This window comes from Arvicola amphibius, chromosome 4, assembly GCF_903992535.2.
Source record: "Arvicola amphibius chromosome 4, mArvAmp1.2, whole genome shotgun sequence".
In the NCBI taxonomy this organism is placed as follows: domain Eukaryota; kingdom Metazoa; phylum Chordata; class Mammalia; order Rodentia; family Cricetidae; genus Arvicola; species Arvicola amphibius.
The window spans coordinates 133,780,605-133,794,864 of record NC_052050.1 but is presented as its reverse complement, the minus strand read 5'-3'; positions in this window follow the sequence as shown (position 1 = coordinate 133,794,864).

The following is a 14,260-nucleotide window of genomic DNA, read 5'->3' as shown; positions in this document are numbered from 1 at the left end:
TTCTTCTTTTAAAATATGATGTCTTCTTCAATATATTTCTTCAAAGACCTGAAGTTTTTTATCATACCTGAAGTCTTTAATCTTGCTTTGTCAGAGTTACCCCAAGATATTTTATATTATTTGAGGCCATTGTAAAGGGTGTTGTATCTCTGGTTTCCTTCTCAGTCCATTGATCATTTGTATATAGAAGGCTACTGATTTTTTTAAAATTTAGTTTTGTATTCAGCCATTTTAATGAAAGTGTTTATCAGATGTAGGAGTTCACAGGTGGAACTTTTAGGGTCGGTTATGTATTATTATATCATCTGTAAATAGTGATACTTTGACTTCTTCCCTTCTAGTTTGTATCCCCTCGATCTCCTTCAATTGTCTTGTCAGTCCAGCTAAAACTTCAAGTACTATATTGAATAAATATGGAAAGACTGGAAAAAAAATATAAGTCCCATTTCTGTATGAAAGTTCAATGTGGACTCAATGTTCACATATTAACAACTTAGAAATTTTTAAAAAATCATTGCTGCTATTATGTGTTTTACATTTGTTTGTATATATGTATGTGTACACACAACATGGTGGGTATGTGGAAAGGTCAGAGGACAATTTGCAAGAGCTTGGTACTTCCTGCTATTATGTGTTCCACGTAGTTCTGACTCAGGTGATGTGGGAGTCCCCTCTGTGTGTAATGAATACCATGAATGAATAAAGAAACTGCCTTGGCTTGTTGATAGGGTAAAACTTAGGTAGGCAGGGAAAACTAAATGGCATGCTGGGAAGAAGAAGGCAGAGTCAGAGAGATGCTATGGAGCTGCCGCCAGAGTCAGATATGCCAAAACTTTGCTGGTAGGCCACGACCTTGTGGTGATGTACAGATTAACAGAAATGGGTTAAATTACGATGTAAGAATTAGCCAATAAAAAGCTAGAGCTGATGGCCAAATGGTGATTTAATTAATACAGGTTCTGTGTGGTTATTTCAGGGCTAAGATAGCTGGGCAGCTGGGACAAGCAAGCAGGCCCTCCTCTTCCAACACTCAGGTTGTACTGCTTCGCACCAATCTTTTTCAACCAGTTGACCATCCTGAAAGCCCTCATTGCTGAGTTTTAAAACGTGAATGCGAGTGCATATACAAAGGGAAGGGTGTCTTACGCCTTTGCAACACTGTCCTTAGTACAGTCAAGCTTCTATAATGAAGCTTGAACTACCTTCCATAGTAACTTATAAACAGTAGAAATATAATGCACATTTTTTTGAAGCATGGGAAGTCCTGGATTAAGACACCAGCAAATATGTCTCTCTACATATAAGATGGTGGTTTCTATGTGTGTCGAGAGGGTCAACTGATACCTTCTGGTTTCCTAAATCCACAACCAAATAACCTCCTGAAAGACACCAGATGCTAATAATTTCACCTTGATATGAATGTCAGATTTTGATGCACTAATTGTGAGAGGACATCAGTGGTACACTGTCAGCCTCTGCGGGTTTGGAGGTCTTAAGGGATGGACTGTGAAGGACTTGGTTACAGAAAGTGGTTAAAAAAAAGAGAGAGAATGAAATCCTCACTTTTCCTTAGTTTACTAACTGCCTTTAATCTAAAATATTTATAATGTGTTTTTTGTTGTAGGTGTAGCCATTAATCACTAAATTAGCATATGACTTAGTTCTAGAAAAAATGGAAACAGAATTTTCTTGCTTTTCCTTTTCGTTAGAAATCTTGTGATTGCTTCTAAACCAACATTAGGGACATGTCTAAAATAAGATTCATCACTTAGAGTCATGAGTTCCATAAGGCAGTAAACGAGCTGCAGGTGTTTAGCCAGGATGAGTGCTGATTTAGCCAATGTCTCGTGTTCACCGTTAGCCTTCAGTTCATGTGCTAGAGAGACCTGGGTTCCCTTGTCCACTGTTTGTGAATCTCTGTCACTACTGTTCATTATCACATTTCTCAACTTATTTCTGATATCAGAGCCCTACAGACTTCCAAGTCCCACATGAGATTTCTCTCATATTATTTAGACACACACATATGTAACAGTATATAATATTTCTTGTAAGTATATGTATATATATATATATATGTCGCTATATATTAATAATTCCCTCCTGTGTTACTCCAGGTTCTTAGGAAAAAACACACTAAGGGGCTGGAGAGATGGAGCAACATTAAAGCATTTGCTGCTCTTGCAGAGGAACCCAGCATTTATTTTAAAACACTCATTGAAGACCTTGTAATTGCCTATAACTCTACATCCAGGAAATTCAACTCTTTTTTTTTTCTGGCCTCTGAGGTCACCCTAATAAACATGGCATATGTTTGATGGTAACTAACACACACACACATACTCATAAAAATATTTTTAAAAGAAACAGACACTGAGATAGAACAAGTTATTTAAAAATGTCTTACAGAATCATTTGGGATAAAAGACAAGAGTTGAACCTCAGAAATCATCTAAGGTAGAAGCTTTAACTGAGGCACTGTCCTGTGGGCACGGCTGTGGGGGACTCTCTTGACTATTTCATTTATGTCCGAATGCCCAGGCAACTGTGCCTGGCACAACCCTGGGCATATGGTCCTCGTATGATTAAGGAAATTGGCTGAGCATGAGCCAGCAAACAAGACAAAGAGCGAGAATCAAGTGGTTTTTCTGCTTCCTGATCCACACCTCCAGGCTGGCAGTTTGAAAAACTTCAGTTCCTACAGTGACTTTCCTCAGTGACAGAGTTATAAGATTTAGAAGTGTAAGGCAAAGATAGCTGAAGGTAGCGAGCAATTACAAGTGATCAAAAGCCATTCACAAAGACAGCTGCTATTTATTGTGTCCCAGTATCACCTTTTTATCTAACTTCCTGAGGCTATTTTCTGGTGTGCTTTTCCTAGCTCTTCACTTAGTTTCCACGAGCACACTTGCCTGTCATAGCCGGAGAAAGATGAAAAACGTTCTGTCTCCCGTACCTGTTTAATTGTTCAACTTCCTTTAAGGCATAGTCCAGAGCAAGTGTCAATGACAAATGTTTGAAAGAATGGATGAATAAATGAACAACTAAGTATACTCCATCTTAGACAGTCACCAGACAGTTGGGAACTAAATTGACTTCTCCTTCTACTGAATGATAGTTCTGATGGGAGGAAATCAGTGAGAAGTGGAGAACATAGGATGTGTTTCTCTTCTAATATTTATTCTTTATTAAAAGTGCTGTGTGAGGTTCATAGGCTTTACTTTAGTTGAACATACCATTCAAGGCTGTCAACATAGGAGCATGAGAACAGTATCCTATAAAAGTCATTAATAAAGCCATGAACTGACTCTTCAGAGTTAAATGGATTTTAGTATATCAAATCTATCAAGCCATATATGGACACTATAAAGTATAAATATTTTTGCCTTTAAGAAGAGGAAGGAACATTATGTTGTGAAGAAAAATCACTGAAAGGGGCTTTCAGAAAGCATACTCTTTTTTTTTTAAATCTAGAAGCAGGGCCTCACTATGTAGCCCCCCTCAGCCTGGAAATCACTGCATAACAAGGTTGACTCTACTTTGTGGCATTTTTCCTTTCCCTTCACAGTGTTGTGATCCCTGGCATGTGTCAAATTACCTGAAGGAAAGTGTTAACCTTTGCACACAATTAGAATCACTACTCTATAACATTTAATCATACACACACAGCTTTATGCAAATATATACCTCTAAGGTCAAAATAAATGAGAAGATACTTTTACATTTTTTTAAACGAGTACTTTGTGTGTTTTATTTGACTTCATGTGGCTGAAACAATACAAGAATGCTGTTTAGTACTTTAATTGTCAGTTTAAAATTAAAACAAATGAAAGTGAATTCCGACTTATATAAGCTGTGTAAAATACCTGCATTTCTACTAAGATTTTAATCCTTAAATTTGTTTGAACTTTGACTTACCAGAAAATGTGAGGACAGCTTGTATTTATCTATATTAGACGTTCTTAAAACATTATATGCACTGGATATAAGAAATAAAACAACTTTTGTTAGCTATCATTTTAAGAAAAATTTGAATGTAGTGGCATACATAAAAAGGAAATTTAAATTCCTCAAAAATTGCTAATCATATGCTAATGCTTATGTATATCAACGTTTTCTATATACACGTACCTCCTGAGCATTCATTGATTTGAATACACTTTTTACTGTTGTCTATTCATTGTACTTAGAGATGGGTTTCTTAAAAGTATTCTCTGGCAATTGTATCCTGTACTTTGACCATATCTCCTACTCTCGCTTCTGAATCTCTTCCCCCATCTCATATTCCTCTTCTCTATTCCAGAAATTCCTACTTCCATTTCATGTCCTATATACACATATGATTTTATTTATCTACATAAAATCTGGGATCTGCAAATGAGAGACGGTATGTGATCTTTATCTTTATGAATGTGGCATTTCTCTCAGATGGTGATCTCAAGTTGCATCCATATTTCAACAAGCATCATAATTTTTTTCCTCTTTGTCCCTGAGTACAGCTCCAATGTGTACATGTACCACATTTGTTGATCCACTCCTCTGTGGAAAGACAGAGTGATTCCATATCTGTACCCTTGTAAATCATGCTATGTAGCAGGCTTTCTTTGGGTCACCACTCAGCTCCCAAATCATGACAGAGACTTATTAGTTATGAATGCTTGGCCTTAGTTTATCTATCTGATATTAATCTGTTTCTCTTTATATATATTTTGCATCTAGTATTCCTTCTTTCCACCTTTTCTTCCTTCCCTTCCTCCATCCCTCCCTCCTTCCTTCCTTCCTTCTTTCCTGTATATCGTTATTGTTTACTGTCTCCATGACTGGTTGGTAGCTGCCTGACATCTGGCCCCAGGTGTGTCCCTCTCCTCACTTGGTTTCTTCATATCTTCTTTTGCTGTCTTCAGCCTAGATTTCTCTTCCTACTTCCCTCTTCCCACCATCTCTACCTATCATTTCTATGCCTAGCTATTGACCATTCTGTTTTTTCCTAGGCCAATTAGGTGCCTGAGGCAGGCAAGGTGAAACAAATACAACCCATCCTTACATAATTAAATAAATTCAACATAAACAAGTGTAACACATCTTTACATTGTTAACAAAGGTAGCATAAAAAATATAACACACCTTCACATATTTAAAGTAATATTCTGTAACATAAAGAATTGTAACACATCTTTACATAGTTAAAGTAATTTCCACAGTGGTGTTACTACAAATGGATGTACAAGCATCTATTGTATATAGAGTCCTTCAGGTGTATGTCCAGAAATGGTGTAGCTGGGTGTGAATGGATACTGTGTATTGGCTTCCCAGCTGTGCAGATCCAAATAATCACACAGAAATTAATTACAACACTGTTGACCAATAGCTTAAGTGTATTCCTAGATAGTGCTTACATCTTAAATTAACCCATTTCTATTAATCTGTGTATCACAATGAGACTGTACCCGCGACTGGTAAGGATCCAGTCGGCTGCTACATGATGTCTCCCTGGATCTGCCTTCTTTCCTTCTGTATTCAGTTTAATTTTCCTTCCTATCTCTGTTCTGCCCTATCATAGGCCAAAGCAGCTTCTTTATTAACCAATGGTAATAAAACATATTCACAGCATACAGATGGGAATCCCACATCAGTTGGGTTAAACTGTAGATCTATTTTCAGTTTTTGAGGAATCTCAATCAGTATTTCCATCATGGATACTCACCAACAGCATATAAGGGTTGTTTTTTACTTGCATTCATGCTATGACTTTTTGTTAGATAAACATTCTAAATGCTATAGAACTCAGTGTTATTTTCATTTTCAATTCTCTGACTCAGGGTACATTTCTGTTACCACTTACCTGTGATTTTCTCAGCTCAAGTGTTTGTCAAATAACTTACAAGAAAGATGAAGTAGACGAGGCCCAGGGGAACCTTAAGACAGACTTCTTGTTATCACAGTGCATTTACATATTAAGTAGGAGGGTTAGCAGTTCCAAACACAGTGTACCGATTATCCCATAGTTCAATGAAAACTGATCCAATTTGCCTGCTTTGTTTTGCATCACAAATCAGTCTGCATGACAGTACGAACTCTCAGGAAACATGGATACTTCTTCCACTGCCAATCTTGTTATTTTCAGGAATGTTATCTACAACATTTTGAAAATATAGGCTTTTTTTGCTGCTGTTGATTTTTGTGTTGTTGTTGTTTGATTATTTTTTGCTTGCATTCAGGTCCCTCCATGTTGGCATATAATTAAAATGAATGCACACCATAATCTTCCTAAGTGCCAGAGAATTATTTATGGTATTAATTAATTAATTAAAATGTTTAGTTATACACATGGTACACATAGACACATACATTCAAGGAACTATCCATATAAGATAAAAATAGAGAAGCTGTATTATTTCTATTTATATGTATATGTGTGGGAGTCTGTATGTATCTATGTACATGTGTATGTGGTGTTTTGGAAGACAAGAAGAGGACATGGGATGTCTCCAAGCTAATGCTACAACCAATTGTAAATTATGTGATGTGGGTGACTGGGTCAAAATTCTGTCACTCTGCAAGAGCAACAAGTGATTTCTAACCCCAAGCCATCTCTCAAGCCCCTAGACACTAAATATTTTATGTGAAAACATAAGCAAAAGCCTAGTATTTTTACTTTATTTCCTGGTCCTTTCGACAAATGTAATAATTCACTTTTTTGAAGCTATTAGCTTTCAGACAAATCTTCTTTCCATTCTAATCTATTTCTACTTTAATGTGTTTTTTAATATTATTAGATAGTTATTTCTCCTAAACATTTTGCTTCATGACTACATGTGGCATAAACATTTTTTTTTAGTAACAGCATGCCCTGATATTTTTGCTTGGTAATACTTACTTTGGGATATAAACCACAGAAGATTTCCAATGGATCATTTATGGAGAAGGTTATTTTCAAAACCAAGTTCAAAATGCAAGGACTTCAATTTCCATACTTATGCTTTTCTTCCAGTTACTATGGACTGGTGTCTATCATACAGATTATTCCACAAATCAGTAAAAATCTGAAGTCTGAATAAACATTGAAATTTCTGTATTTATACATAGTTTTTCCTGCAGGATATGGAGAAAATCCACACACAATTGAAATACCTACACACTGATGAAAATCAGTGCTCTGTTTATGTTGTACATTGATGCTGACTTATTCTGAGGACTACAGAGCTACAATAACCTTGGGTTTGGCATTTTCACTGGTCCATGTGGAGTAGTAAGAAATTAGTTGAGTCAGACATACTGATTTTTAAAGCTATTTTTAAAAGAGTGGCTACGGGTCCTGTTTCATTATTAGGACAGATGTTATAAATGTCTACTCAAATCATAATGGAAACATCAAAAATAATAATAAATAGATGCTAACGTGTGTTAGAATTTAAAGTTAATGATTTTATTGTGCATTTCAACTATAAAACTAGGCGTTTTTACTTATTTGTTTGTTCTGACATTTTCTGATACATTCATGGTATAAGTAAAGTGACCCTTAGTAGCTCTACCAAAAAATGTCCATCAATCACTTGAATATCTTTAATTATGAGCAGTATTCAACAATAAGAATGTTTGCATTTGCTTATTAGTTATCAAAATATCATTTCTATGTGATGAATTTAACAATTATTAGACCGAAAACCATTTCAAAATGCAGACATTTAAGGCCATTTGTTATTTGCTTCTTTGTAATTATGAGTGGAATCATGCAGCTTATGTTAGACTCCCATTCTTTCCTACAATATCAGGTCTTAGAATGGAAGCCTTCTGCTGGAGCTCGCTTGTTTCAGTTGCTAGAATTCCAATGAATGCTATAAATTTGTTTATCCATTTCACTATCACTGTTGTTAAACTGTTTTTGTATGGTGCTAATTTGAAATACATGACTGATGAACATTCTTGGAATTAGGTTTGGCAAGTTTTTATTATACAAATTATCTTCTAATGGTTACAGTTTAGGTAAATAGGGCACACATTATAGAGAAAGAATTTGTGAATAATAAAGGATATAATATTTTCAAACTTAGTAGATAAACTTCTTCCAAAAATTTTTGTGATAATTCACATACTAGTAGAAAATTGATAATTCAGATGCTCCATGCTATTACAAATCTGGTAATCTGGTATTATCTTTTTTCCTTTTTCTCTTTCTTAATTTAAACCATTCTGTGGTGTACATGGTTGTCATTTCCATGATGCCTAACTAATCTATTTATACATCTATTTTATATTTTATATATCTATGGATTTTTTTTGTATCTGAGCCATAACTATATAAACTTATATAGATATGAATTGGGTCACTAATCAAATGACCAACTTTTGTATGAGTCTGCCTTTGTACTCTGTTTTATTCATCTTTTTATTGTGTTATAAAACTGTCTCACTAAACATGGCTCCAGTGTATTTTTAGGTAATATCACAAACACAAAAAGCACTTATAATGCCATGTGTTTTTCCACAGTCATAAATGCAAATTTATACTACACAATGCTCAATAATTTAAATAGTTTTAACTCACATTTGATTTTTTTCATTGTTATCTTTACATCAATGTTGCTGATGAATAGTTCACATTCTGCTTAACCTAAAAGCTAAACAATTTTCTTTTTTTTTTTTTTTTTTTTTTTTTTTTTTTTTTTCTTATTTTGGATTTTTATTAAAATGTTTTTTTTTTTTTTTCCTCATGGTTTATTTTTTTTTATATTTAAAAATTTCCATCTCCTTCCCTCCTCCTCCCCACTCCCTCCCCTCCTTCTCCCCTTTCTCTCCCCTCCTTCTCCCCCTTCCCTCCCCTCCCCTCCACCCATACCTCCCCTCCCTGAGGGAGAAAGTCAGGAACGAGAGGGGTGCGTTCACTCATGGAGACGGTGGGACAGAACTAATGGGAGATCACCAACTCCAGTTGGAATGGGACTGATGGATCATGCGACCAAACCCGTCTCTCTGAGTGTGGCCAACAGCGGGGGCTGACTGAGAAGCAAAGGACAATGGCTCTGGGCTCTGATTCTTCTTCATGGACGGGCTCTGTGGGAGCCTTCTCAGCTTGGTCGATCACCTTCCTGGACCTGGGGGGAGTTGGGAGGACCTTGGTCTTAACAATTTTCTTTTTAGACTTTTGGTTTAATTATCTGAACATAATTTAACATGTAATTTGCTTCGTAAAATAGTAGAATGCTTAGCTATTCCGCGTTGTTAAAGCAAACTCCTGATTTGATCCATTAAATGTAGAAGGTTAATTTTATTATACAGAAAGGGAAATTATGTCATTGTTAAACTCTTGTGTTAAAAACTTAGAATTTTATATTAAGATGATTCCTGATACAACATGCATTGCAAGATTTCAATCAAAACACATACTTGATTGCAAATTTAAATTATCTTTTATTCTGTTTATGACGAAAAAACTAAAGAAAATAAAACTTCTGCTTCTAATTCTCTGTAACAAAATAAAAATAAGCTTGGCACTGGCATTCACCACCACCACCTGAGCTGCTTCATTGGCCCTGCATTCCTTATCATTAAGCTGTGAGCCCAAATAAACCTCCTCTTTTACTTGCCTGTGCCGGATCTTCCACTACACTAATGGCAAAAGTAACCATTGCAGAAAATTGTTACTGAGTTTGTGGTTGTCTTGATAAACCTGACAATGTGGTTCATAAAAATCTGGGATTCAGTTGTAAAAGGATTGTGGAAGAGCTTCTAACTGCAGGCTAGGGATGCCCATAGGAGGTCTTAGAGATTAATGGGCATTATTGCTGTTCAGAATGCCTGCACGCTGATAGAAATGCAGACAGTGGAAGCCAAGCTCATGAGGTTTTAGGCAGGAATATGAAGTGACTGGTAAGTTATTCACGTTACAGTTTCAAATACTCTCCATTAATTCTGGCAAGTTTGAATGCTGATGAACTCATCAGGAATAGAATAATTTATTGGTTGGAAAAAGTTTTCAAGAGATCATAACATCAAGGCTATAGTTTTCATACTTCATTTTCTTTTAAAGATTTATTTTATTTTACATTATGAGTGTTTGTATGTATGTGTGTATGTACCTGGTACCTGAAAAAGGCAGAAGACAGTGTTGAATTTCCTGGAACTAAAGTTTAAGCTGGTTGTGAGCTGACAGTGGGTTTTGGCAACTGAACCTGAGTGCTGTACAAGAGCATCAAGTGGTCTTAACAACGGAACTATCCGTCTATCCTCATTTGCTGTTTTTCTTTGCTTTTAGCCAGATTTAAATTGAGAATTCAGGGAAAACTCATACCTAGAAGATATTAAAAGTGAGTCAGGAAACGTACATTAGTCTTTATAGTTATGAAAAGGGCAGAGGTGGTAGCTGGATAAAAGAGAGCTCTATCAGCTCAAGAGATCAATGCCATTTTAGACAAACCACATTCTTTTTCCTGAGACAATGGGATTGGAGCCCTGAGCCCAAGACCTCATACATTTAAGGTGTTAGGATATATGTGATTTTGAGTACTGACTGAAAATAACAATGAGAACATAAAATGGATGCAAAAATATAAAAAAGAAAATGGCTGAAACATGTAGACTGAAGTTTGAAATTAAAAGTTGGCTAAGACAAAAGTGTGAAAAAAATAAAGAATGGAGAGAGAAAAGTTAAGAAAATAGAAGTAAGGTCATTCTAGTTTATCTCTGCTACTGTAATAAAATAACAAGATATCCCCCCCCAAAAAAAAAACTAGTGAGGATATGGTTTATTTAGCTTACATGCTCAGATTACAGTCCATGATTAAAAAGTCAAGGAGCTGTGATGGTCATGACACATCCATAGTCACAAAGAGAAAGTAACAAATGCACCCATGTGATGCCTACCCACTCTCACCTAGCCTTATTCTCTCCTACACGACCAGGATCCTCTGAAGAGGGATGGTGTTGCTCACAATGGACTGTGTTTTGTGCATAAGCTAATGATGAAAACAGTTACCCAGAGACACAGTGATAGGCCAAATCCATTCTAAATAATTTCTCAGTTGAAACCCTTCCCAGGTAATTCTGGGTTGTGGTAAATTTACACACAAATATCAAACTATCATGAATAAATAAACAAAATAAAAGATAAAATTATATATATATATATGATTGGATATTTAAAAAGCAATATATCTAAAAGATAATGAAAACTATGCAATAAAATTAAAAATTAGAAGACTAAATATAGCATAAAAGATATTTTAAAGTAAAATAATAGTATAAAATAGATCAAGAGTGGGAAAATATCTAAAGAAAATATTAAAACCATTTGGAAAAATAGGGAAGTGTCTCTCTTGCCATGAAGTACACCAGAATAAGCAGAAGTGTGTAGAAGGCATTTAATGAGTTGTGTTTGCAGTCTCTTGTCCTGCTTTATGTTCAAGCTGATATTAACACACTTCATGAGTATAAGCTCTTCTAAACACTGTTTGGTATGATAAAACAATCAGGAAAGAAAGAAAACTTTAGTAAATGCAAACTATTTTGCTAACACCAGAAATGTAAGTGAATTTCATCCTATTTTAATACTACAGAAATGGTTTCCAGAACATCTTGTGTCTTGACTCATGACAAGGATGCCATACAGTAAACTTTAAAGGAGCCAATCTTACTTGGTCTCATGGAGAATCCCAGTACTCATAGAGGCACTTCACAGACAGCAGCTCAGCTCAAAGAAAAGGAAACTTGGCTCCAGAAACATCTTGCAGATCTCCTACTTCTGAATCGCTGTGGGAATTTTAATAATTTTCCTTTGCATTCACATCCTGTTCAAGAGACTCAATGAAAGATTAAAGCTCCCTTCCTTGCATATCAACAGAGCTGGCAGAGTCGCAGAGAAATGCATTGGGATATTAAATTCAAGTCTCAGCTGGTTTAAACTACCCCCATATCCTAGCTAACGTCAGGACCATATTTTCAGAAATCCCACAAGAGTCACTTAAAAGTGATGGTCAGAGAAATCAAATTTCCTTATCAATGTTCTTTTCGCTCCAATGCTTCTGAGATAGATAGAGAGAGAGAGAGAGAGAGAGAGAGAGAGAGAGAGAGAGAGAGAGAGAAGGTGTCACTATTATGTGAGAAAAGGGAATGCGGAAAAATAAAAATAATGGCAAGTAGATAAGATGGAGAATTTGTCAGGTTACCCTTGAAGATCCAGATGTGTATATGACCACACTGCATGGATGATGGTGGGAACAATGCGTGATTATGGAGAAAAAGACTCAGGAAAACTGACCTAAAGAGGAGGAATGTAAGGTTAGAGATAAGTACAGGCAAAGACCGTGGACTCCAGGAGTTTAGAAACTGTTGAGAGTAAGACAAAATCATTTGTGATGATGTGGGGGTTGGGCCTTGATAGACTGTGGAATCCATAGGTGCACATTCAACTGTGGTATGGACTTTCCTATTTCCTGAGGGCAGCCACCTCAGTGATATAAGTTTTCATTTTTAATGGACATTCAATATTGTGGCTGAACCCCTTTTACATGTTTTAGCACCATATTTTGATGAACCTTTAAAGAAAGACATATACATGTCTGAAAAAAAAGCCTTAAATACATTCCTTATTGATAAGAGAGTGAGTACTGAGAATTAAGAAGAGAGAAATTATGAAAGGCAAAATTAAATAAAAATGGAATTGAGTCTCTAAGACTCAATTGTACTATAATTAACCAGTATTACTTAATAAGAATAACAAAGGCATGTAAACAAAAGCAGCTGGCAAAGGGGCGTGTGATGAGCACAAATGAGAGGAGTCCCCACTCTTCTGCCTTCAGACAGAGCAGAAAGCAGTCAGCTCTGAATAGTTTGGATTTCTCTCACTGGTCCAATTGTGAATAATAATGGAATCATATAGCTGGATCATCCTGAGGTCCATTATCCAGATATAAAATTTTACTGCTTTCACTTGGTCTATTATTAGTTTCATTTGACTATGAGGAAACTAGTATTTGGTCTTACATATAAAAGATGACTAATAACCTAAAGCCACAATACTATCTCTAATGCAGATTGTGGCGTATTAAACATCCTATCTTCTCCAAGCACATTATCGGAGGTAACATACTCTAATATGTCTCTGATCTATTGACTTTTAAGTAAGTGCAGAATTTCTTTAACTTTTTGTGGATTTTAAGTTTCTCCAAACTATTCTTAACTGTAACTCATTAATACAATATCTAATAGCCTACATCAGAACACCTCACTAAACTTAATTAAATTTAACATGATTGCCATTTTGCAGGTCTTAAAGAAGAATAGTTTGTTGCATATATCTTGGAAAGAACCACGAGGTAGATATTGAAGCCATACCCTGCTTGTCATTATTTGTTGCAGCTGTTTAAGAGAATAATGTTGAAAATATTAAAATATGCAAATTTTAAATTATTAACATTTTCAGGCATAAATTATTTTTAGAGGAAGATTCCAAATATTTTGATTTTTTTTAAAAAATGTGATATGTTAGATTTTGAAATCCAAGAGGACAAAGGCACTGTGAATTAAAAGTGAGAAAAAAATACTAGGGATGTGGTTTTGTTAATAGTGTTTTCTTAGCACGAGCAGCCCCTGGGTTTGATCCCCTGCATTACCTAACCTAGGTATGCGGGTACAAAAATGAAATTCCAGCACTTGAAGGTTGAGGCCCAAGAGCTGGAAGTTCAAAATCATCTTTGGCTACTTAGGGAGTGAGGAGTTAGGCTGGGACACAGGGGCACTCTCTCATAGTGGTGATGATGGCAACAGCAATGTTGATGATGGTGATGATGCCAATAATGACAGTAGTATAGAAAAATAAGTCTATGTGCAGAATAAGTTAAATGGACAAACAGAGCTCAAGTCTTTTGAGAACTGTTCATTTTAATTTGGCAAAATAAAAAGGTCACTCTTCAAAAATGAGTTCGGACTCTTGATTAAATAAAAAGATGTGGATTGTCCATACCTAGCTCCTTTTAAAATGGGGAAAAAAAAACTTTGAGAAAAAAAATACAACATTCCTTTAAGTTGATGGCTAGAAACACAAAGAAAAAAGAACATAATGTAGAGCGATGATCCAAAGTGCAGTATCCTCCTGAGGAGAGCAGCGCAGCTGTTTCCACTGTGACAATCATAGAGCAGCACATGCCTCTGAGTATTTCCATGGCTTCTCCTCAGGACATATCTCCTTAATATGCCATCATGGAAACATTTGATAGGTATGGAGGATTGTCGGCATGCCGCATTGAATTTTTAGGTAACGAAATTT